Raw genomic sequence first — 25,576 nt, forward strand, 5'->3', positions numbered from 1 at the left:
AGCAAAGCCCTGGACTTGCAGATGGCCGCCCCCACTCAGGCCTCTTCTCTGTTTGCGTCACAGCAGTCACTCCTCTTATTCTTCAAGGACACACTGCACGCTGCTTTTTCCATCAGCTAACCTGTCACCTCCCTCTCCATGTCACTTCAGCCTTTCTCCCCACTCTCTTAAAGACACAGGGCAACACTTTCCACACACTGGTGGTGTCAGGTCTCTTTAGTCCTCACCGCCCTCCACTCTTCTCTGGACTTCCCTCTGAAGTTTATCTCCTGCTTTCTACATGCTACATTTCACCACACCACCCAACTGGTGCTTGAGATTTTACCTTCAGACAACCATAGCAGTCAGCATGCTCTTTATGGTAAAAACCGGGTTGGAGCTATGGGATAGAAAAGGTTACAGCCACGGAGCACCCCCTCATTCTCAGAAATTGTGAGCCATTCCAGTTCTACAAGGATTCTGTGTGCCAGGGAGCACCTGCTGTGTACCTGGGGGTGCACAGTAGCTCAGGGAGGTGAGACTGAGCTGTCCTCCAAGGCAGAGCAGCTGAAAAGGATGTGAGGGGGTGAAGAAGGGGGCGGTGAAGAAGAGGATTGGGAGCAGGAAGCCCACTGAGGGGGCTGAGCAAGTCAGGGACTCTTTAGCAGGATGAATGTACTAGGTGTGGTCGAGGGAGGGGAGGGCACGAAGAAGAGCAGGAGTTTCGGAGCTCATGAAGGGTGAGCGGTGAAGAGGGTGTACTCTACCTAGTATTGTGATTGGTGGAATGGGGCCAAATGGGTGCCACCTCCTTTCCAGTGCTCCAGGTGAGGTCACGATGGTCAGACAAGGGCAGTGGTGGTGGAGTTGGGCGAGCAGGGTGGGCTCAAGCTACCCTGGGGTAAAAATCCTATAGACCCCAGAGAGATGTCCAGCTCTAGGTGGGTGGGGACATCAAGAACGACCCTGGCTTCTGTTTTCCCTGGTTCTGAAATGGGTTTTACTTGATTGAGAATGGATTCCATGTTATTTATCCTTCTGGTTTTCTCAAAAAACCAGCTGCTGAGCTCCAGGGGCAGATGAGCAGCTCCTAAGGGGTGCGGAGTGGTGCGGGGCCGAGGAGGCCCGGCCGGCCACCGGCGCCTGTGTTCTGCTTCCAGGCCTGCACTGGGCGGGTTGGGTTTCTCCATTGTCCTCTTGTGCTGCCTGGCACAGCTCCCAGATGCTGGCGGGGCTGATTGACAGCCCGGGCTCTGTGTCGTGTTTTCACAGGCATTCTAGGAGGCAGAGGAGGCCGCCCAGTGCGGCCTTGGTCTTCCGAGAGCTTTCCTCCTGCAGCACCTTCTGCCTAACTGTTTTGGGGAGAAAAAGTTCCCTGGTGGTGGAAAAAGTGGTACTAAGTGAAGATGTGGTGCTCAGAACTTTCCAGGCTGCATGAGCCTGGAAAGTTTTAGCTTCTGTAAAGAGAGTTAGCGCTGGAGTCAGTCTGAGTTTTGTCAGCTCTGTGACCTGAGTCATTCCTCTTAAGAGGAATAAGCCATCAGACCTGGAGTTAAGTGAAATGACTGTGGCACCGTAAAGGCTGAGGTCAGTGGGTGATGACAATCGCAGCACGATGAAAAATTCCTCCCCCAATTAAAACTCAAAATGAAACAAATACGTGGTTACAAATCTGTCAGGGTCCCCATGGATTTATTGCAGAGAAGCAGTTTTGACATTCCAAATTAAAGCTGCTTTTCCAAGTTTTCAAGAATTCTGAGCTTTCAGATATGTGCAGTCATGAGCTGTGGTTATTTATAATGGAAAGATAAAATGTGGCTGGAGTTTATTGAAGCCCGTGAAAAGACGACAATAAACTGGTACCCTGGAATGCAAATCCAGTATCAGTGTTTTAAATATTGCACGTCACATTTGAAAGTGATTTTTTTTTTTACTTTTTTTTTCATCTTGCAGCGAAAAGGAGGTATTGGTCATGCAGCCAGGCTAAGGTACTGTTCTGTGTCTGTAACCAGAGGCTAGCATCTCTACAGGCCTCTTCCTGGAGCTCTGGTTCCAGGGCTTTTTCAGAAGAGCATCTGTGATTCAGGGTCACAGGGTGGGATCAGGTGGCAGGAGGGAAGGTTCTGGTCAACACAAATCCACCAATGTGGTTGTGGATACATGCCAACTCATGTGTTGTGCTGGTAGGAGCAGAAGAGGCTGTGTACCCCTGGAAAAACTGTCATGCTTCCTGATGTCATGCTTTTTTTGGTAACTGCCCCCATCCTCTCCATTATCTGGACCCATTAGTACCTCCCCACCTTCTCTTCCCCCTCTGCTTCCTGAAACAAGCAAAGCTGCCTGTGTTGACCCTGCAGCCTAGCTCCCACACCTGCACACAGGTTCCCTCCCTGAGATGCTCCCACTACACGGGCTGCAGCTTTGCTCCTCCTATCCACATGCCACAGGGATGGTGTCCATGCAGAGGTCAGCACTCTAGTTTGCAGAATTATATAGCATTTACCTGTATCTCTTTTATGGCAGTGACTGTTTTCTAGCTGGTAGTGTTGTCGTTTATAGGGGTGTTGATACTCCTGGACTGTAAAGCACCCATGACATGGTCGTGTTTTGGTCACACTTTAAGACTTTTCATACAATATTCTGTCTGCTAGGTGTATAATAAGAATCTCACAAGATTCACTGTTGCTCTCTGCCATCTATGTGACAAAGACAGGTACAGAAAGAAATCATATATTCTTTCTTTCTCTTTTCAGTCTCTACCCAAAAAGTTTGAAGTAAAAATGTGACCACAGAATCTTAGCGTTCATTCATTCACTCACTGAACACATATTTATCACACATCTGCTCTGGTGTATTAATACACGCTTCCCCACCCCCAGGTCCTGCCCTCCTAAAACCTGTATTCTAGATGCTGGAGCTGGAGGCCTTGTGGGGATAGACTGACAGCTCAGATCAGAAAAGTTGACATTCAGTGTTATAAGCGCCGGGGGCACAACGAAAAAAGTCACATTGACTTATAAATAATGTGTGTGCGGATTTGAACATGATTGAACCGCAAGTTTTTCTTTGGCCTCATATTACAACTTTCTTAGAGAAAATGGAGAAACTGAAATGTGGTAGAGTTGTTATTACAAAGGGGAGATTTATAAACCCACAGCAGATAGCTTTGAACTCATCGTAATTTCCATCCCAGGATCAGAGCACCTAATATTTATCTAATAAATATATCTGGATGAGTTTTCCTCACTTAGTCATCTCTCTCATCCCTACCCAATCCATTTGATGCTGTTTTGCTAGTGCATTTCATTAATCTCCTCCCCGACTTCTTTTACCTTCGCTTTTTCTCTTTATGGCTACTAATCGATGGGTTAAGGAGCAACATTTTTTATGCTTGCCTTACATTACCACAATTCTGTGGTTAAAAGCATAAAATATTTATTTTTGAAACAAATAGATTTAAAAACACCTAAGGCCATAACCCATCCAAATGCTTATAGATTCACATGTAATTGTAAGAAACAATACAGAAAGACACCACGTCCCCTTTGCTCAGATTGTCCCAGTGGTGTCCGCTAAAGCTCACTGATGTGCTTATGTGGAAGTCTGTACATAGGCTTTTGCACAGTATTATTCAAGTTTCCCGGGTTGTAGTCATGCTGTACGTGTGTGTGTGCCTGTGAGTATGTCATAGCCGACTCTGTCACCTGTGTGGAACCGTGTCTCCACCGTTAGAATTCTGGCACTGGACAGTCCTGCATCCTCTTCTCTCCCACCCTACTTCCTCCTTTCTTCACTCCCGGGAATCATAATATGCCTTCCATTTCTAAAATTGTGTCATTTAAAAATGTCTCAAAAATTGCCTCGCACCTTACGTAACCTTTTGGAATTGGATTTTTCATTCAATATAATTTTCTGGAGATTTGTCCATGTTTTATGCGTCATTTGTTCCCTGTCACGTCCGTGCTGTCCTCTGGTGGAGGCACCAATTTGTTCAGCCATCCAACTGCTGGGGACACTGGCTGGTACCAGTTTGGGGCTGTTAGGAAGGAGTAAGGCCACATGCTTTCTCATATGCTTGACAGATTTGTGACATGGCCATTTTTCACAACCATGATCACTTTTAACCAAGATTCTGAATTTGTCAACTTTCAATCTTACTGCAGTCTCTTTGTCCTTTTCCTTTAGTAAGATTAGCTGTTGGTTTGTGTTTAGGACAAGGATAAAGGAACTTTCTAAAGCTAAACCAGAAAATATACCTATAAAATAACTAATTGAATATTTTATGCTTAATTTTTTGGTGGTTTGGGGTTTAAGTACAGGGTCCTACACTTGCTAGTAGGCACTGTGCCATTTGAGCCACACCACCATCCTTTCTGCTTTAATTCCTTTCGAACAGGGTCTTGAAGTTTCCCCCAGGCTGGCTTTGGACCATGCTCCTTTTACTTATGGCTTCTGTGTAACTGGGGTGACAGTCAAGTGCTGCCATGCTCAGCTCATTTGTAGAGATGGAGTCTCACTAACCCTTTGTCCAGGCTGGCCTTAAGCTTTGATCTTGCCAGTCTTTGCCTCCAGAGTAGCTGGGATTACAGGCATGACCCCACCCTATCTAGCTACATTTAATTTTTATAGAGAACACCAATGAATGTAATTGACATTGGAATTTGGATTTAGATAGAAATGCTTCCTGTCATTTTTCTTAAGTGAAACGTCAAGGATTGAATTGTGTCCTCCCAAAAGATACAGAAGCCCTACCTGTTGGTGTTTCTGACTGGGACTTTAACTTGGAAATAGGGTCTTTACAGATGATCAAGCCCAGATGATATGACCGGTGCCTTTATAAAAGGTGAAATTTGGACACAGGCACACATACAGAGGGAAGATGAAGTGGAGACACAGACAACAGAGCCACCTGTGTGCCCGGGAGTTCCAGGGCCTGCAGCAGCTAGGAGAGGCATGGGGAAAATTCTCTTTCAACCCTTGGAAGGAACCAACACTTGGATCTCAGATTTCTGTCCTCCAGAATTGTTTTAAAGTCTTTAGTTAGTGGTTCTTTGTTACTGCAGCCCCATGAAATGAATATAGTAAGACACACTGATACTACCCTGGATAAACAAGACTTTGAACTTCTCACTAGTCCATCACAGCAACGCTTTTACCATAAACTTCCTCAAACTTTTTAAAAAGGTCTTACACGTGTAAGACTGTGCTCTTGGATCCACTCTTTCCTATATCTCTAGGAATCTTGCATCTCTGCAAGATTCTTCTGTCTTGCCTTTATTTTTAGATATGTCCCCAAATCATCCAGCAAAGATAAAGCAATAAAAAAGCAAAAAGGAAACAAAAGACTGACTCTTGACCTCGCCACCCTCCAAAGAGAGTGAAAAGTTATGCGGAAGAGATTGGTTGTAAATCTCCAGAAAAGGACAGGCTAGTATCTATCAAGGGCTCACAACAGAGGAGGTTGCATTTTTTTACACTTTTATTAGCATATATTCTTTGTTCAGGGGGTCATTGTGACATTTCCATTTATGCTTACAATGTGCCTTGGTTCATTCCCCACCATCATTCTCCCTCCCTCACTTCTTAAAACAATTTCAGTGGGCTTCTTTCTTCTATTTCCATACAAATATATAAACTATGTCAGTCATATTCACCCCACAGAAGGCTGTATTTTGGCCTCCCAAGAGAGGATGTCACTGGAGTTTGGTCACTGTCATCTTTCTGATTTTCCTCCAATGCTTATAGACCTGTGAATAAGGTTTTGGTATGTACTCTGTTTAACACACTAAAGGCTCTTTATTCTTAAATATGTAGGGAAAACATCGCCATCCTTCCCTGGGTTGCTCTCTGAAGGACTCTGTTGGGACTGTGGCGGTGTGGCACAGTGGTTAGCCTGGTGTGGAGCTAGAACCAGAGCACCTAAGCCTGCCAACCTGCGCCCAGAGGCTATCACCTGTGAAACTGGTGTACAGCAGCACCTACCTCCCTGGGAGGGGGTCTTTGACAGGTAAATGGTTAATGCAGCACTCAGCCGGCACCTGCACTGAAAATGCTAATTATCATTGCTGTGTGATATTCAACAGCATGAGTGAAATTATTCTACAAAGTATGAAAAGGAAGCTAACAAATTTTGCTTAAGATTTTATAAGAGTGTGGAGTTATTATTCCCACTGTCAGAAAAATCTGTTTACCTGGGTGCTTATGGAGTCTTTGGCATTATTGTTATTATTTTTAACATTGCAGAGCATTCTCTTCTTTACCCTTAGTGACGTCATAGGAGCCTGTGTTATTCATATTTCTACCATAACATCCTGACCCCAGGAGAGCATCAATTCCTGACAGCCTGGCTCTCATTAACACTTTCTTACCTGGCCTGGGAGGAGTTGGGATTTCACTTAGCCCTGGCAGACAATCTGGGGGCAAGTTTCCCTATAAAAATAACATGTGTTATTTTTCACACAAAATAACTGATCTGACCAAGACACACTCTCTTCCAAACACTGAAGTTGGGCTCTCCTCAGCAGCTCTCCTGTGCCAGGCATTCGAGAGGTGAGACTTAGCCTTTCCTTGGGAGATCACATGTCACTCAAGAAGTATGACCCCCAAGAAGTGCCTGGAGCACACAGGGTTCTCAAAGCCAGGAATCCCAGGAGGGAAGAACTCACCCTTCTGTCCTGTCAGCTGCACTTCAACTCTGAACTCTTCTCCCTAGACCCTCTTGTCCATTCCTAACCCTACTTGTCCAGCTGTCTGTCTCCATTGCTCTTCCATGTTGGAGATGAAGGACATCCATGGAGAGGTCACATCTGTCATCAAAGGTCATCAGACCACCCTTGGCAGCCAGGATTGAAGTCCAAGTGTCCTGATTCCAGCTGTGTTCAGGTACACATGATGGTGACATGGGGATCAAAATACCACAGCATTTATTAGTTTTATGTAAGCCCCCAAATCAAGCAGTAAAATGCTATTAACTTTCATCCATGTATTCAGCAGACACAGGTGAAATGTCTTCTATGTGGCGGGCAATTTTGAGGTCCCAGAATTTAGGAGATGGAACGATGCACTGATGAACTAGTCAGAGAGTATTGAGAGAAACTAACCAGCCTATGAGCAACCTATGTGCCCCATCTCCAGTGAGAGGGTCGGCACAGTGTGGAAGGAATTCATCCTTTATCTCCTTTGAGGGATGGGAGAGTTGAGGACTGGCTTCTCTAGGAGGCCATACAGAGTCAACAGGCAAAGCTTAGGAATAAGCTACACTCAGGGCAATGGGAGAGGAGAAGGAAGGGGAAAGAGGTCAGAAGCCAAGAGAAGAACATGTAAAAGAGTCAGAAGGGCCAGACATGGCCAATGTTTCTGATAACATTGAGCAAACTGGGATCTGAGTGACTCCAACACAGCCCATGTAGGCCTGGGGACTACTTTTGTCTCTTGCCATTGCTGTGTGCAGGTCATGAGGAGGGAAAGCCCAGGGAACCTCTGGGCCTCTGTTGTCTGCTCAAATCCTATTTTCTTCAGGTTCGCTTTATGACTTCAAGAACCGTAGCTATGAGATATCAAGCCATCTCCCTCAGTGTCTGTCCTATGTTTCTGAGCAATTAGGAAGTATAAGTTCTTTCTCAGTGTTTATGGAGGTGGGCACATGGGAGTCTTAGCCAGGGCCTTGCCATCATCAGGCCACTGGGAGAGGAAGTTAGCTTATCTACATTGAGCAATGAGCTTGCTTGCAAATCTAGCTCCTGCTGGAAAGGCAGCCTCCCCTATGGACAGCAAATAGAAAACCCATGAGAGCAGCTGAGTGAAAACACATTTCATTGAGTTAGGTTTTGTTACGAAATAGATAAATTGCATGGTTTCCAGGCCAATGTTATTCTAGCTCCTGAAATCTTGACCAAGTTGGCCGTTCCTTCTAGATGTTTCTCAGCTCCACTAGAATTAACCAGTTCTTGAAGACTAAGCCTCAAAAGGGTACACATGAGTTAGCTAGGAAGCTGAGCCAACCCGGTCCCCTAGAAAGTCCTAACATTGAGCATGCATCCAAGTTCTAGGAACTTCGACCCAAAAGATTGCACAAATGGCGTGTGAGGCAAGGGCCCACGTGAAGCACAATGAGTCAAGGAAAAAGCCACTCCTGTTCATCTGCAGTTGCCCCTCATTCATTTTATTTTGCCTGTGAGGATATGTTCACATTTCACAGACTCTATTCATCTTAGAATACCCACAAACTTGTCCAGCCATCATCACAATCTAACTTCGTAACATTTTCATCATCCCCAAAAATAAACCCCATATTCACAGCCGTCATTTGCTATTCATTTGGGTATTCTGGATATTTCCTTAAGTGGAACCCCACAGTATGTAGCTTCCTTTGCTAACAGCAATTTAAGGTTCATCCATGTCGTAGCATGTGTCAGAACTTCCTTCCTTGTGTGCTTACATAGCATTCCCTCACACAGATAAACCATATCTTTCCCCCTTATTTTTAAAATAAAGAATTAAGAAATAGCCAACCCAATATGCTGCTTTCGAATATATTAGCCCTAACACAGGCACACCCGGCACATTGCTCACCAGCTCCTCTATGTCTCTTTGGTCATTTTCTTACTTTTTTGGTGACATTACACTGTGTACTCTCATTCCATCTGGTTTTGGTCTCTCCCGCTGACTTGCTGGTGGTTGCCCTGCTTCGCCCTGGGCTCGGTGTCCACTGCTGCTCTGCAGTTTTCCTGTTCTGGCTTTGCCAGATGTGTTGGGCTGCAAAGTGGGATTTTCTGAACCCAGTGTCTTGGGCAGCTGGTCAGAGGCTGAGCCCGTGTGTGGGTGTGGGTTAGAGGATTGTGGGCTGCTCATGAAAAGAATCAATCTTCTGTTTCAGTCTTTCCAAAATACTTCCTGTTCCTCGAGACCATTTGCTCCTTCCCATCGTGGCCTAACAAGTCATGCTCATGAGGCTGAGTTCCTGGCAGAGTCCATGCTGGTACAGGGCACAAGGACTCCCACCTGGGCACAAGGGACTCATGGAGCACCAGGCACTCAAGGCCACATCCGCACAGTGCCTTTCCCGTGCTCAGTGAAGGCACAGTGTTGGTGGCAAGCCAAGTGGAGGACGTGGTTGGCACTGGGCAGAGCCAGTAAGCCTAAGTCACTGTGTATTCCAACTGGTTCTGTGGAACCCACCAGTCAGCACTAGACAGGTGCCCCGTCACAAGCGTAAGGTGAGGACCCTCCTGTGGCTTTGCTGAGGAGCAAACATAAGGTCACCTGCGGTGGAGCAGAGCTGTAGGGGGCTCTGAGCAGAGGGAGGAGGGTAGAAGGGCAGCATCTCCAGTGCAGGTCACCACATTATCACACCTTGCTTCCATCACTTCTAATTTGGACCACTGTGTAGGAGAGACTCTGTCAGACTTCCTGGTTCTTCCTGCAGCTGTCCTTTTTTGCATGAAGACTACAAGAAAGTTGCTGGCTCCAAATGTGACACTCCTTCCTGTCCAGAGCCATGGTTCTGTTCTTTTCTTTAGAAGGAGAAATAATTACTAAGCTTGCTCTGAGGATGCCTGAGTCAAGAAATCCAGGAGATGCTTCGCAGAGCTGTCCTACGCTAAGCAGAGCACATAGGCCCGGGGCCGTCCTCTCTGAGGTCTGCGTGTTCATTGAGCTGAGATGTACAGGCTGGCTGAAGCCGCTCAGGACAGCCTAGGGAGGAAAAGCCACTCTTCCCGTGGGGATGGAGGACAGGTTGCAGTTTCCCTCTGTGTAAACAGAGAGATTGCCAAGCCTGGCTAGTCTCCCATAGCCTTGCTATGGCTCTTCCTGGCACCATGGAGTAGGTGAACTTGCCCCTCAACTCCTGGACTTATTTTGGGATAATGGTCTTTGAAAAGGCCACAAGAGGCTGAGTCAGGCCTGACACTGAGGCTCCAGTCACCTCCACAGGGATGTGGCTAGGCCGGAAGCCACCTCAGACTCCTGCTCCTAGAAGAGTGAGCGATGACTGAAAGTCTATCTGCCTAGTGTTGTCCAAGATTCAATAATGTTGGGCAATTGCCTCCACCCCACCCCTGGGCAGGGCTGAGCAGGTTGGCTTACCTGGGCTCTGGGGAGATGAGAAGACACATACAAATCTACTAGGCACCTGCTCTTGGGGCCTTCCTCAGACTGTTTTATTAAGGCAGCATGGCTTGTGCAGTAGGCACACTACAGAAACGCTGGTGTTCCTCACACCACCTGGAGCAGCAGCTCATCATGGGCGCTCACCTCTGTGAGTTTCTGAGTGGATTTGTAGCTGGGCCTCCTGGCTCATCTGCGCTCTCCCCACCTGTCCATGCTCCAGGCTCCCAAGGCAGGTGCAGGAAGGAGAAGGGGATGGGCAGGCATGCAGTGGGTCAGCGTCTCAGAGCTGGTGCCTGATTCGTTGTCCATCGGAGTCTGTGGTCCTCTAAAACCTCAGAAGAGCATATACCGAAACAGGACTGTCCTCTAGGAAGGGGCAGGGGGGAGTGACCTGTTGGACCTCAAATTGCCCACCCCTGGAAGAGTGGGTGCATGACTTGGGCGGAGGGGATTGGGGCATAGTCGGTGAGGAGCGGGGCAAGAGGAGTCTCCTGTAACTTCTTGCAGATCTCTGGTGTCATTAAAATTTGAATTACAACCTTTCAAAACAGGATCTAAGTACTCCATCTCCTTCCAGTGGGGCCTTATTTTCCCTGACATTTAGCCATTTGGAAAAATACCAAAAGGAGACAAGGAAGGCTGAGTTTTTTCTATAGGGGTCAAGAGGCCCAGGTGACCTTTCAGTGCATCCCCCCCCCACCTTTCCGGCTCCCTTTTGTTCAAGGTGCCTCTCAAAGAAGTGCTAACCTCTGTGTAAAGCAAATATCCACAGAGAGTGTTTATGCCCTGGTCTTGCCTCTGACTGGAAACAGTTCCAACGCCATGGATTTTTCCCCACCCTTCCTTCGAAGCTGCTCCTTGATCCCCAAAAGCAAAATTCTAGCTTCAAAGGAAATACCTCGCCAATCAGCACCAAATAAGGCAGCAAATAAGACAGGACTTTTAATCAGATTTCAGCAACACCAGGGCTCTGGGGTGGGGGTGGGGGGGCAGTAGACCTTCCTAACATAGCCCAGGCGGCTCTTACCTCCAGGCAGTTAGCCACAGCAGTCATTTGAATTTGCTTAAAACTATTAAGAAGTAATTAAGGAGTTAAAGGGTGTTTTTCAGCCAGCTGAGGTTCCAGAGGTAGGCTAAATTAAAGAAAACAAGCACAGTTTCTGCCTAGCCCCATCTTCCTTTTAGTTGACCTTGCACGCTAATAAATTCATCCTGTATTTTTCTTCTACTGCCAATTTATGGCCTTCAGGAAGCTAATCTTGTACAATAACTACCTTCCTGTACTTAGTTCCTAAATAGAACCAAATGGATTCGGTGGCGGAAGAGCTCCCCAGCAGTTCCTGTGAAACTGAGCGAGCCCAGCACGATCTGATAGGAGCTGGAAGCTCTTATTGACTCTCATGGCACAATTGTGCTCGTGTTTTAGCTGCTCTGCACTTAAGAACAGAAAATAAAAGCAACCCTCTGCACCACGCCTACCACAACGACCTCGACTCCAAGCTGGAGAGTGAGATGTGTCTTTGAAACACGCCAGGTCACTGAGGTTCAGAAGGGAACCGAACATAGGCAGCCCATATTTCACTAGAGTCTTTGATGACTCTAGTGACACAGAGCACTAGGAACAGGCTCTGTGATTTAAACACACACCCTCAAAGGAGTGGATTTTGTCATGAGCTAATGAGAGATTGTGTACATTTCAATCTGGAAGTATTTTTTAGTTGGGGGAAGACGGAGAGGGAGAAGAAGAGAGTGGAAGGTTGGGGAGGAAGGGAGGAATGCAGGGGAGAGGAGAGAGAGAGAGAGAGAGAGAGAGAGAGAGAGATTCAGTAACAGTTATAACCAGGTTGAGATAGGCTTGTATTAAAACACAGGAATAGTGACAAATGGCAGGATAACAAATGGCAGTGATAACTTTTTAGACCTGAAATACTTCAAATGACTGAGCTGGGGAAACTGAACTTGTCCTTTAAAGAAACCAGAACTCTTGGACAAGTTCCTGGTCCCCAGACCTCTGCTCTTCATTGTCCGTGAGTCTGTCTACCTCCCCACACCGACGGGAGCTTCATGTCCTCAGTCACTGGCACAGGAACAGTGTCGACTTCCTGTTCCACTTTGCAGTGCTGCTTGAGAACGAAGCTGCCAATGCACGGAGAGATGGAGCCTGGTAGAAAAGAACAAGGCCATCATCCTGACCAGAAGATGGGGGCAGGGTGACCTGGAGGCCCAGCAATTGCAGCTAGGTCACATAAGGCAGCTTTGGAAGCTTTGAGTCCGGACAGGTGTTGGGGGAAGGGGGTGCTGCCTAGACATTCTGCACTACCCAGGCCTCTGATTCCCCAAAAGTACTGTGGGGCTGATTGGGCCCAGTAACTGGCGGTGGGAAAGATCACATTTTGTCATTAAACGTCTGCAGACTTAGTTCCTTGTGGCTTTGTTCCCTGTGGCCTCAGAGGATGACAGCCACTGTGGACCATGATGCAAGGGTCTTGGGACACAGAGAAGGCTCAGCTTCCCCTGGCTTGTGGGAAGGGATCTCCATCTCCTACTTTCCCCAATGATAAAAGCAGGTACATGAATACCTGTCTAGTAGAATCCTGTAAAGATTAGGGATTATGGACAGAAAGCAATAAAAATACCTGCTATTTGTCACTGACATCCTATTTTTACCTAAAGATATATTTATGACGGTGGCCACCCTACATTGTTGTCAATACCAGTAGGAAGATCGTCTGCTTCAGCCAGTGCTTTTGAATTGTGCCACTCATATGTGGCGTGGGACAGAAGGGACCGAATGGGTATGGAGTGGGCCGGAATGGCAAAGTCAGGGTTATTGGAATTGGCTACTGAGGGATCAAAGAGCGGACCTTGCTCCAAGTTCACCTAATGCTCATTCTTCCTTACCCCCCTACAAGTAGCCGGTCTCCACAGTTATGCCTGATGCTTTGAGGGCACTCCAGAGTGTCCCTCTCTGTCCCGTGTCCACTTTAAACATTTGAGCCAAATATGAAGCCAGAAATCATGCACAGGAGAGACTTCTTCCAGCCCCATGCAGAGTGGCTCCACAGTGCTGTCAAGAAAGAGAGGAGCAGGGTACAGCTGCCCACCTGAGAAGGGACACTAGGCAGGTCTCCAGCAAAGCAGGGCTCAACAGTGAGAGGTCAGCTCTGACTGGGAGCTCACTAACTGATGAGACTCTGTATAGACATCCTTCCTGCTGACCTCAGCCTCTCACTTCCTGCCTTAAGGCTTCAGGGACTGTTGAAGGGCTCCGTGTGCACGGCAGCTCATCCACACGGGCTCCCGGACACCACTGAGCTCCCTGCCACAGTGCAGGGCAAGTGGCCTTCGCTGGCACATGTTGGTGGAATGAGTTTCTCAGGGACAAATGGATGACTGCTACAGGGCTGTTCCCTGACTTGACACCCTTGGTGGGGAGGGGCTCTCCTTTCATGGCTCAGCTCCTGCTGCTGCCCAGAGGGAGGCTCAGCCTCAGCTCTGCTAGATGTCCGGGAGACATCCTTGGTCACAGAAGTGAAGGATCAAGGGTATATTAACATCCAAGTGCAAAAGAGACTCACTCACTGTCAACAGCACCAGGTCAGATGCGGCACTCCTTCCTGCAGCCAGCGTCACCATTCACCTCCTCTTTCTCCATGGTAATATTTCTGTGAGCTGCATTGGGACACAGTGACTGAAATGGCTCTGATGAAGTGAATGACACTAGCCCTGGACCTCGCCATCATCCAAATATGTGAAAGAAAACGCTCCAGCAGGGATGCCTCTTGGGGAGCTCTGCCCCATGAGTCCGTTATAATGAGCACACTGGAGGGGGGTGCCTGAGTGGGACGTGTCTAAAGAGCTCATTCAAACTGTGGGATGTAGGAGAAGTTGGAAAAGCAGGAGTCCAGAAAGAATGCAGAGGTCCAGGGAATCATAGCTGGCAAGCACTGAGGTTGGACTAGAAAGCTTTCCTGTTGCCTGAGGCTGCTTAAAAATAAGGTGACCTGGTGGGGTCACTTGTGCTGAACTTACAACTTCTCTGAAAGTAGTTACACTTATTTATAAAAGATCAGATTTCTTGTAGCTGGTACCTCTTTGCATGAGAGTGCTCACACCCTGTGACGAAAATGAACGCAAGGACAGTCTGCGTCTGCACCCACTTGGAGCCTGACAGTCTTCCACCCTCCCTGCTTCGACCAGGAGGGTTCCCAGGTCACATGAGTCCCGGCGCACGCTCTACAGGGCCAGCTCGCTGCTCAGTGATGAAATCCCCATGGCTGAGGGCATGGCTCAAGTGGTAGAGTGCCTGCCTGGTAAGTTCAAGGCCCTGAGTTCAAAACCCCAGTACAGCCGAAAAAAACCAAAAACAAAGGTGTATTGAAATGTGTTCTGTTACCTTCGATCCAGAGGTCTTTCATTACCTGGATGGTTGGACGGCGTTAGTAATGAAAGCCTCCTGTCCTGAGTCCCGTGTGGCCTGAGCAAGTGTACTTTACAGGAGACAGCAGAATGGTGGGCCCAGAGACAGCAGGAAAGGGTCAGCGTAATGAGGGTGGAAGAAAAGTAAGTTCAAGTTCCTCCAGCACAGTAGGGTGACTACAGGTAGCTGTCACTCACTGTGTATTTCAAAATAGCTAGAAAGAAGGACTTGACATGTTCCTAACACAGAGAAGTGACAAACTGTGCTGACACTCCTCTGCGTCGAGCGTGTACAATTCTTACGTGCCCACTGCAGATCACTCACAAATGAAGAGGACCTGGGAGAAAGAGCGAGTGGCCTTGAAGCAGGTCGTGAGTGAGAATGCCAGAAGCTCTGCTCACCTCTCATGAGCCATGTGACCATTCAGTGGAGGTGACCGCTGACCGTTCTCTATCTCAGGTCCCTCCTCTTGGAGAGGTGATGATCTTAGTCCCCTGGGTGTGGTCACATTATTGGGCCCGGGCTCTTGTCCCACGTAGGACGCTGGTTGCAGGATTGTTACAAGAAGCATGAGAGGACGTGTGTAGAGGGCTTAGCACCCAGCGCTGTGTGCTCATAGCTGTGGCTATTTTTAGTGCTGTCATTGTCCCTGGTGTGACATTCTCTGTTCTCTTCTCCTTGGATGTTCATCTGACTGGGTTCCAAGGACAGAAGTTTCTCGACGCTCTGTGGTGGAGCCAGTGGTCTTTTCCAGTCCTCCTGGGTTGGCAGCTGACGGGAGCATTGGTGGGGCTAAGTGTCCTTTACTTAGGACGCTGGCAAGCCACGGGGATTTCATCACCGAGCAGCGAGCTGGCCCTGTAGTGCGTGCACCGGGACTCATGCGACCTGGGAACCCTCCTGGTCGAAGCAGGGAGGGTGGAAGACTGTCAGGCTCCAAGTGGGTGCAGATGCAGACTGTCCTTGCGTTCATTTTCGTCACCGGGTGTGAGCACTCTCATGCAAAGAGGTACCAGCTACAGGAAATCTGATCTTTTATAAGTAAGTGTAACTACTTTCAGAGAACTTGTAAGTTCAGCACAAGTGACATTTTCTGTACTTTTCGGAACTGTGTGCCCACCAGTCTGGACACTGCAGTGCACTTGTCCTGTTACAAAACCAGGATACAGACCACAGAACCAGAGAACTAACCTGGTGCATCCCCCACTCCTGCCTGTCCCCCAAATGTCCTTACAGGGTCCACTGCAGAGACATGGCCTGGACTTAGTTGCCACCCTCATTGGAGTCCAACCTGGAAAGGGCCTCACCTTCCACTGACTTTCCAGGCCTCCACCCTGGCCATCCCAGGTCCCTTAGGCAGTAGATTTCTCCCCCTTGGGGCCTGCCTGATGTCTCTTGTAATTGGTGGAGCATCTCTGGCGAGAGAGGCCAGGGACCTGTTGACCTGTTGTCCCGTGTCCTCACGTGGGCAGAACTATGATCTGCCCCACTGACCATGTGCTCTGCTGCCTGCTTCCGGTGGGGCTGTGACTTCTCACTCCTTTCTTCCTTGGTCACTGGTCAGTATCGGGGGGCCTGTGTGAAAACCACGCAGTCAACAGTTGACCTGTCATTGTGCTTCCGTCGGTATAGCTGTGGACTTGGGTGTCTTGTTTCACTCAGTGGCTGACGACTGCTGTCATCACCCCGTCTCCATGCTGACATTGCTTGGATTGAGGAGGATAAGGGGACAGGGGCTCTCTAGCCTGTCAGGTGTCATCCTGCTTTGAGCACTTCCTCTGGGTGGTTCAGACACGATTTGGGCCCCCTGCTCGGGATGTAAAGTCAACTGGTTCTCCAAGGAGAGCTGGTCCCTTGAGAGGAAAATGGGGCTTAGATACCTCAGTCTGGGGCTCTGGAAACCCACCTGAGCAGGCGAGGCTGCAGTGTCAGCCCCTCCCCCACTGTGGTCAGGGTCCCTGCTGGTGTGCAAGTGAGTTGTCTCTGTGCTGGGCATCCACCCTGCTCTGGGCCAGATTCTGCATTTGTAATCATGAGACACAGGAAACACCAAGACACCAGCAAAAGGAGTCCCGGCCCAGCAGCTGTCAGCCCTGGCATGGAATAGCTGGGGACAGGAGAGGCTGCTTCCCTGACAGGTCTGCTCGGGCTGCACCCAGCTCTTCTCACCATTTTGAACCTCACCTGCCCATACTGGCAGTCACTCTAGGATAGCATTGTTTGGGCGAGCTGACTGTGTCTAAAGAATTTAATTTATGTGATCAAGTTAGCATTTTGAAAGCAAATGGAAAAGGCTTTTCCGCTTAATAAATAAAACAGCAAGAGACAAATGCAAAATGTTTAGATTTTTGCTTCAAACTAAATTCTAAAAATCCAGATGGGTTAGGGAACCAAATGTAGAAAAGCAGCAGTGGCTTATACCTATAATCCCAGCTATTTGGGAGGCAGAGGCAGTTCGAAGCCAGTCTGGCAAAAAGCTGAAGACTGTCTGAGAAATAATTGAAGCGGAAAGGACTGGGGGCATGGCTCAAGTGTAGCGCACCTGTCTAGCAGGTGCGAGGCCCTGAGTTCAAATCCCAGTGTTGTGAAAAAAAAAGTAGAAATGAAGGTCTGTGATTAACCTGGGAAGGATGGTTTCTAAGCATAAAACCTTCTGAAGAAAAATACTCATAGGTCTAAGCATGTAAAATAAAATTCAAAAATTTGAATAAACAAAAACTAAAAGCAGGAACAAAATTAAAAGACGAATTAAAAAAGGGTCAATGTTTATAATCTTTTTTTTTTTATTTTTTTTTCATTTTTCTTTTATTATTCATATGTGCATACAAGGCTTGGTTCATTTCTCCCCCCTGCCCCTGCCCTTACCACCCACTCCACCCCCTCCCGCTCCCCTCCCTCAATACCCAGCAGAAACTATTTTGCCCTTATCTCTAATTCTGTTGTAGAGAGAGTATAAGCAATAATAGGAAGGAACAAGGGTTTTTGCTGGTTGAGATAAGGATAGCTATACAGGGCATTGACTCACATTGATTTCCTGTGCGTGGGTGTTACCTTCTAGGTTAATTCTTTTTGATCTAACCTTTTCTCTAGTTCCTGGTCCCCTTTTCCTATTGGCCTCAGTTGCTTTAAGGTATCTGCTTTAGTTTCTCTGTGTTAAGGGCAACAAATGCTAGCTAGTTTTTTAGGTGTCTTACCTAGCCTCACCCCTCCCTTGTGTGCTCTCGCTTTTATCATGTGCTCAAAGTCCAATCCCCTTGTTGTGTTTGCCCTTGATCTAATGTCCACATATGAGGGAGAACATACGATTTTTGGTTGTTTATAATCTTTTTGACACATGACTGGTGTCTCTAAGTGTGTTCATTGTGTTATTGTTACTTTTTATTAGTTTTTGCAGTGCTGGGGTTGTTACTTTTTGGACAGGTTCTCGCTTATATAGCCCAGGCTGGCCTCAAACTCTAGATCCCCTTGCCTTGGCCTCCTGAGTGCTGGGATTGTAGCTGTGTACCACCATACCTGGCTCAAATGTGTCTTTCATCTGTCACGAACCAAACAATGACGACTTCTGAAAAGAAAATGTCCAGGCACAACAAAAGTGCAACTGGAAATGCATAAGTGAGTGGGGTTAACTTGAACTGGACAATAACTCTTACAAGTTGATGTGCCTGGCCTCATGCAATATTTTCACTCATTGAAGTGGGCTGTTGTGATGTATTCTGCTATTGCTTACAAGTGAGGGTCCAGAAAAGCTGCAAAAAGAAAAAGGAAAAAAGCGATCAGGACGTTCTTATGTCCCAGCTTCATTGCCAAGCCCTCGGTGGGAAGATCTGAGCAACACAAGGACCCCAGCACAGCGGTCACATGAGTTCACCTCACGAGCTCATGATCCAGCACAACTCATTCTTGTAGAAAATGTATTTGCACAGTTACTATCTGCCACAGTGGTTTCCTTACCAAATAATCTCTTTACTAAAAAATCCAGGGCTCACAAATGACACCAATTAACCACTCCCAAATGCATCCCGGGCCCAGAGCTGTGTCCCCATGGTTTCACTCAATTGTCACAAAAGAAACGTCATCATCACCATCATCACAACCACCACCATGCTGTCCTTGGCTTGTGCAGGAGGAATTGAGTGTTGGTGTCTTGGCACAGGTTTCTCATGTCAGCTAGTGGCAAAGACAGGAGTCGAACCTGCATTCCCAAGGGTAGCTCAGAGTCCCAAACACCTGCACCTCGATGCCTTTCCCGCCCTCTGGTTCTTGGATTGGCTGAGGTACCCAAGCATCTCCTAGAATATGCCTTGCAGGTATGCTCCCCCACATCTTCGATTTTGCTTCAAAAGGAAACAGCTCTGTACTCCAACAAAAACAGAAGAACAAGGAACTCGAGAAGCTTCCCAAATGCACCCCGCGCCTGACACAGCCTGCTTTTTTCCTTCTGGTTTTAGTGTTCAAAGCACAGATTCAAGAACCATGAGAGATGGACTGAGGCTTGGATCTTCTGTTCTGATGTCTGTTTGCCCCTCTCAGGTGATCTGATTTTCTGAATGAGGAAATTCTTGACTGGCTAGTCAAGGTCATTTCCAAGGTCATCTCCTTGATGGGCATTGGCTGGTCTTCCCTGACCTGTGCTGTCTTACAGGTCTGCATCCAGTTCATCCCATCCCCTGTGCCCCAGACTCCCAACCTGCTGTCACCCGCACCAGGGTTGGTTTTGGGGGCCTTCGTCCTCATCTCCACACACCTGTTCTGAGGCTCCCTGTCCTCCAGCCAGGCTATGACTTTCCTTTGCGGGCCTGTGTTACTTTCCTGGGGCTGGCAACCCAAGTGCCACAAAAGGGTAGAACTGGCAGAGGGTCACCCTCCCACAGTCCTGCCTGCGGCACATCCAGCGTCAAAGTCGGCAGGATCAGGTCCTTCTGGAGCTCTGTGCGGTCTGTTCTCTGCCCCTCCAGCTGCTGGTGGCCGGCATTCTCAGTGCTCCTTGGCTTCTCCATGTGTTAGGATCTGGTCACAGACACTTCCACAAGAGTGAGCCTCTCCCAGCAGCCCCTGGGGCCCCGGCCAGAGAGTGAAAGAGTTCAGCAGGTTTTTGTTTCTTTGTTTTGACGGTTCTGGGGTTTGAACTCAGTGTCTTGTGCTTGCTAGGCAGGTGCTGTATCCCTTGAGCCACGCCTCCAGCCTTTTCTGCTTTGGTTAATTTTGAGATAGGGTCTCACTTTATGCCCGGGTTGGCTGGACCACAATCCTACCTACAGCTGTGTAGCTGGGTTGACAGGCACATACCACCACGCCTCGTCTTTATTGGTTGAGATGGGGTCTTTCTAGCTGTTTGCCGGGACTGGCCTTCAATCTCTGTTTCCTCAGTAACTGGGATTATAGCTGTGTGCCACCACACCAGTGCGTGCAGTGTTTTGACTGATGAGCTACTCCAGGAGGGCAGCCTGAGCTCGGGGTCACCATGACTGACTTTCTGCTGGGATCACTTGTCCCTACTTCAACTGTGCTTCCTGGCAGGGTTGCAAGCAAGGGCAAACATCACCATTACGACGCTGGTTATTGTTGCCCAAAAGTATTTTTCCTAAGCAAGAACACTCAGGCTTTGTTTCTTGTTTTAAGTATGGCTTCTCTGAAGAACTCGACTGTACAAACAATTCTCACACCTGGGGAGCTGTTTGGATGAGTTTTTCCCCTCTCTGACACTGAAAAGGAGAATAGGGTGAGGGCTGGACTGAGCCCTGCCTGGAGGCCACTGCGCCCAGGCGAGGGGCCCAGCAGTGTAGAATAGGGTGGAGGTCTGTGGTGTGCTCGTCCGTTGGGGGTAGGCTCATTTGTCAGTCCATCTTTCCCAAGGAGTCCTTCAGAAGAGAAAGTCTCCTTTTCTAAAACCTTTCGCTGGGTGTACAGGGCACACAGCATGGTGGGGCAGACATGCAGAGATGCTGGGAAGGTTACCACACGGGTTAAGCCAACACCTCCACCGCCTCACAGAGCTGCTCTTTCCTTGTGTCCAGGCAGCTGGTATCCCACACACAGTCCAAGAGGACTTGGAGGTCCCCTGCTGCCCATGGAGTCCCTGGACTCGTCATCCTGTGTGTCTGCTACTTTGTGCCCTTTCACCCTTATTCCTCTCCACCACCCCTGAAAACCTTGTTTTTTTTCTAGCTCTGATATCTCTGAATATTTGACTTTGTTTTTTAGATTTCACATATAAGTGAGATGATGCAAAATTTTTCTTTCTGTGTCTGGCTTTTTCTCTTAGCATACCATCCTTCATGCTCATCCATGTGATAGCAGCTGGCAAGACCTTGTTCCTTTTTAGGGCTGCATAATATTCTGCGGTGTGTAACTATCACAGTTTCTTTATCTGTTCGTCCATCAACAGACACTTCCTTCTCAGCTGTTGTGAGCACACTGCAGTGAAGCGGGGGGTGTGAGATCCTCACAAGATGGTGATTTGACTTCCTTTGAGTCTTTGCCCAGAAGACGACTGGCAGGGTCAGGTGATGGTTCTGGTTGTAATTTTTTTGGAAACTTCCATACTGTCTTGCACAACGGCTGCCCCGATCGAGGTTGGTAGCCACAGGACCCTCGCGGCATAGGTTCTGTCTTGTCCCGTGGATGACAGCCTTCCTTCTGAGTGCAGTCGTGCCTCTGCAGGCTTTGATGTGCACTTACCTGGTGACAGATGGTGGTGAACACCTGTTCATATTCCCGTTGGTCTTACTATGTCTTTGGGGAAACATTTGTTCAGATGCTTTGCTGATATTTTTGTACTGACATGGGACAGCTGTACATATTAATGGGGCGGTGTGTTGACAGCATGTCATGTAGAGTGTGTAATGAACAAGCGGGGGGTTAGCAGTTCTATGTCCTTAAACACTTATCTTTGTGTCGGGCCTTACAATCTCCTCTTTTCTAGTTCTTTCTCCCACATATGAGAGATTGTTATAAGCTGTCGTCACATCTATTCCGTCCCTCTCACTGTCACCTGACCTCTGTCCTCTCAGCTCTCTCCCCCCCACAACCCCTCAGGACCACTGTTCGAGTCTCTGCTCCTATGACATCAAGAGTGAGGACATGAGGGAGGTTTGTCTTTCTGTGCTCAGCTTACTTAACTGAAGGTACTGTCCTCCAGGCTCAACCATCTAGCCACAAATGACAGGATTTCATTCTTTTTATGACTGACTAATATTTCATTGTGTACATCTGCTGTACTGATTGATTGATTCTGTAGCTGCATGATCAGATTACCGTTCCATGATAGTCAGAGATCTTGTGAATGGCGCCGAGATAAACATGGCGGTGCCGCTAGTGGGATCACTGATCAAACGTGCTCTATTTCTAGTGTTTTTGAGGACACGCTTTACAGTTTTCCAGAATGGCTGTACCAACTTACATTCTCGCCAGCCGTGAATGGCAGCCCCTTCTCATCCTCGCCAGCATTTCTTACTGTTTTTAGTTTTTTGATAATAGCCATCCTAACTGGGGTGAGATGACATCTCATTGAGGCTTTAACTTGAGTTTCTCTGATGACACGGAGCAATTTTCACACACCTGTTGCCATTTTCATCTCTTCTTTTGAGGAATATCTACTCAGACCATTTGCCTATTTTGCATCGTAGTGTTTTTGAGTTCCTTATTGCCTTATGGAGACCGGGCAAATGCTTCTTCCTGCTCTGTAGGTCATGTCTTCACTCTGACAACCATGTCCTTTGCTGTGGAGAAATTGTTAGTTTGACATAATGCATTTGTCTGTTTTGCTCTTCTGGTCTGTTCTTTGGGGATCTTATCCAAAAAAATCTTTGCCTGCTTGGATTATAGATGTCTTGAAGGGCTTCCTCCAGTAGTTGCAGTTTCCAGTCTTAAATTTAAGTCTTTGATTCATATCAAGTGACTTTTTTTCCCTCCCTTCTTTCCTTCCTTTCTTCCTTTTTCTTTTTTTAAGTGCTAGGGATCAAACCCAGAACCTTTATGCATGGTTGCAGATGTGTGGATTTATTTCTGGATTCTTTTTTCTGTTCCATTTATCTGTCAGTTTGCATGGTAGTGAGATGGTATTTTGGCTTATATATGTATAGTATAATGTATGGAATATGCTACATATGCTTCAAAGTCAGTATTGAGATGCCTCTAGATTCATGCTTTTTGCTCAGGGTTGCCTTGGCTGTTTGGGGTCTTTGTAATTTCATTTTTTTCTCATTTTTAATTTTTATTGTTTTTACATTTATTCACATATGTATACATTATTTGGGCCACACCCCTCCCCTCCTTCAGGGCTGTTCTGCTCTCTTGTTCTCCAATTTTGTTGAAGAGAAAACATAAGTGATAACAAGAAAGACATAGCAGTTTTGCTAGTTTGAGATGAAGATAGCGATACAGAGAGATTCCTAGCATTGCTTCCATGCAGCTGTGTATTACAACCCGAATTGATTAGGTCTACCAGACCTCTTCACTACTTCCTGGTCCCCTTCTCATAGTGGCCTCTGTCAGTTTAAGATTACTTTATTTATTCCATAACAGGGAGCACATCAACCACATTCAAGTTTTAGGTTTCCTTCCCTTTCCTATTTCTCCTGTATGTGTCCTTCCCTTAGTGTGTGACCCATGTTTAACCATATTACTGCATTTGTTTTAGGTATATAATCCACATATGAGAGAGAACATCCAATTTTTGACCTTCTGAGCCTGGCTAACTTCACTTAAGATGATGTTCTCCAGTTCCATCCATTTTCCTCTGAATGACAAAATTTCATTCTTCTTTCTGGCTGAATAAAACTCCATATTGTGTAAATGCCACATTTTCTTAATCTATTCGTCCATAGTGGGGCATCTTGGCTGTTTCCATAACTTGGCTATAGTGAATAGCACTGCAATAAACATGGGTGTGCAGGTGCCTCTAGAGTAACCTGAGTTGCATTCCTTTGGGCATATCCCCAGGAGTGGGATTGCTGGATCATATGGCAGATTCATGTTTAGATTTTTAAGAAGCCTCCATATTGTTTTCCAGAGTGGTTGTATTAGCTTGCATTCTCACCAGCAGTGTACAAGGGTTTCTTTTTGCCCACATCATTTGTTGTTGGTGGTGTTTTTGATGATGGCTATTCTAACAGGGGTGAGGTGGAATCTTAGTTTGGTTTTGATTTACATTTCCTTTATGGCTAGAGATGGTGAGCATTTTTTTGTGTGTTTTTTGGCCATTTGAATTTCTTCTTTAGAAAAAATTCTATTAAATTCAATTGCCCATTTCTTCATTGGTTCATTGATTTTGGGGGAGTTTAGTTTTTTGAGATCACTATATGTTCTGGTTATCAGTTCTTTGTCTGATGTATAGCTGGCAAATGTTTTCTCCCACCTGGAGGTCTCTTTAGTGGTTGGTCTCTTCAGTTTAGAGACCATTTCTTTTGTTGTGCAGAAGCTTTTTAGTTTTATGAAGTCCCATTTGTCCATCCTTTCTCTTAGTTGCTGAGCTGCTGGGGTTGTATTGAGGAAGTCTTTGCCTATACCTATTAGTTCCACAGTGTTTCCTGCTCCTTCCTGTATTAACTTTAAGGTTTTGGGTCTGATATTAAGGTCCTTAATCCACTTTGAGTTGATACTAGAATAGGGTAGCAGACATGGATCTAGTTTCAGTTTTTTGCAGGCAGATAACCACTTTTCCCAACAAAATTTGTTGAAAAGGCTGTCTTTTCTCCATCATATATTTTTAGCACCTTTGTCAAAGACAAGTTGGTTGTAGTTGTGTGGCTTCATATCTGGGTCCTCTATTCTGTTCCACTGGTCTTCATGTCTGTTTTTGTGCCAGTACCATGCTGTTTTTATTGCTATTGCTTTGTAATATAGTTTGAAGTCAGTTATCGTGATACCTCCAGCATTGCTCTTTTTGCTGGCTATTTGTGGTCTTTTGTGTTTCCAAATGAACTTTAGGGTAGATTTTTCAATCTTTGTGATGAATGTCATTGGGATTTTGATGGGAATTGCATTGAACATGTAGATTGCTTTTGGTAGTATAGCCATTTTTACTATGTTGATTCTACCAACCCATGAGCACAGAGATCTCTCCACCTTCCGTAGTTTTCCTGGATTTCTTTCTTCAGGGGTTTATAGTTCTCCTTATAGCAGTCATTTACATCCTTTGTTAAATTTATTCCTAAGTGTTTGATTTTTTTTTTGGATTAGAACTTTACTAATTTATTTAAAAATTTCTTTTATTCATATGTGCATACAATGTTTGGGTCATTTCTCCCCCCTTCCCCCCACCCCCTTCCTTACTCCCCACCCCCTCCCTCTCCCCACCATCCCTTCCGGGCAGAAACTGTTTTGCCCTTATCTCTAATTTTGTTGTAGAGAGAGTATAAGCAATAATAAGGAGGACCAGGGGTTTTTGCTAGTTGAGATAAAGATAGCTATACAGGGAGTTGACTCACATTGCTTCCATGTACATATGTGTTACATTCTAAATTGATTCTTCTCGAACTAACATTTTTTCTAGTTCCTCGTCCCCTTCTCCTATTGGCCTCTGTCGCTTTTGATTTTTTTTGAGGCTATTATAAATGGACTTGTTTCCATATATTCTTTTTCAATCTGTTCATTGTTGGTGTATAGAAAAGTTAATGATTTTTGTAAGTTGATTTTGTATCCTACTACATTGCTGAAGCTATTTATGGTCTCTAGGAGTTTTGGGGTAGAGTTTTTTGGGTCTTTAAGGTATAGGATCATATCGTCTGCAAATAGGGATATTTTGACAGTTCTTTACCTATTTGTATTCCTTTTATTCCTTCTTCTTGCCTAATTGCTCTGGTTAGGAATTCCAGGACTGTATTGAATAGGAGTGGAGATAGTGGGCATCCTTGTCTTGTTCCTGATTTTAGGGGAAATGGTTTCAGTTTTTCACCATTAAGTATGATTTTGGCTGTAGGTTTGTCATATGTAGCCTTTACAATGTTGAGGTACATTCCTTCTATTTCTAGTTTTCTTAAGCTGTTATCATGAAGTGGTATTGGATCTTGTTGAAGGTTTTTTCTGCATCTATTGAGATGATCAAGTGGTTTTAGTCTTTGCTTCTAT

At 46.6% G+C, this 25,576-nt stretch overlaps 1 long non-coding RNA gene across 1 annotated transcript; it reads left to right on the forward strand.

Annotated features, from left to right (window-relative positions):
• Positions 1–210: 210 nt before the first annotated feature.
• On the forward strand, positions 211–9,522 carry LOC141411419 (uncharacterized). The gene is made up of 4 exons (XR_012436134.1): positions 211–361; positions 5,794–5,986; positions 6,692–6,861; positions 8,855–9,522. It is a non-coding gene; the product is annotated as an uncharacterized lncRNA (long non-coding RNA).
• Positions 9,523–25,576: the final 16,054 nt, after the last annotated feature.

The sequence above is a fragment of the Castor canadensis genome, chromosome 10 (assembly GCF_047511655.1).
Source record: "Castor canadensis chromosome 10, mCasCan1.hap1v2, whole genome shotgun sequence".
Taxonomy (NCBI): Eukaryota; Metazoa; Chordata; class Mammalia; order Rodentia; family Castoridae; genus Castor; species Castor canadensis.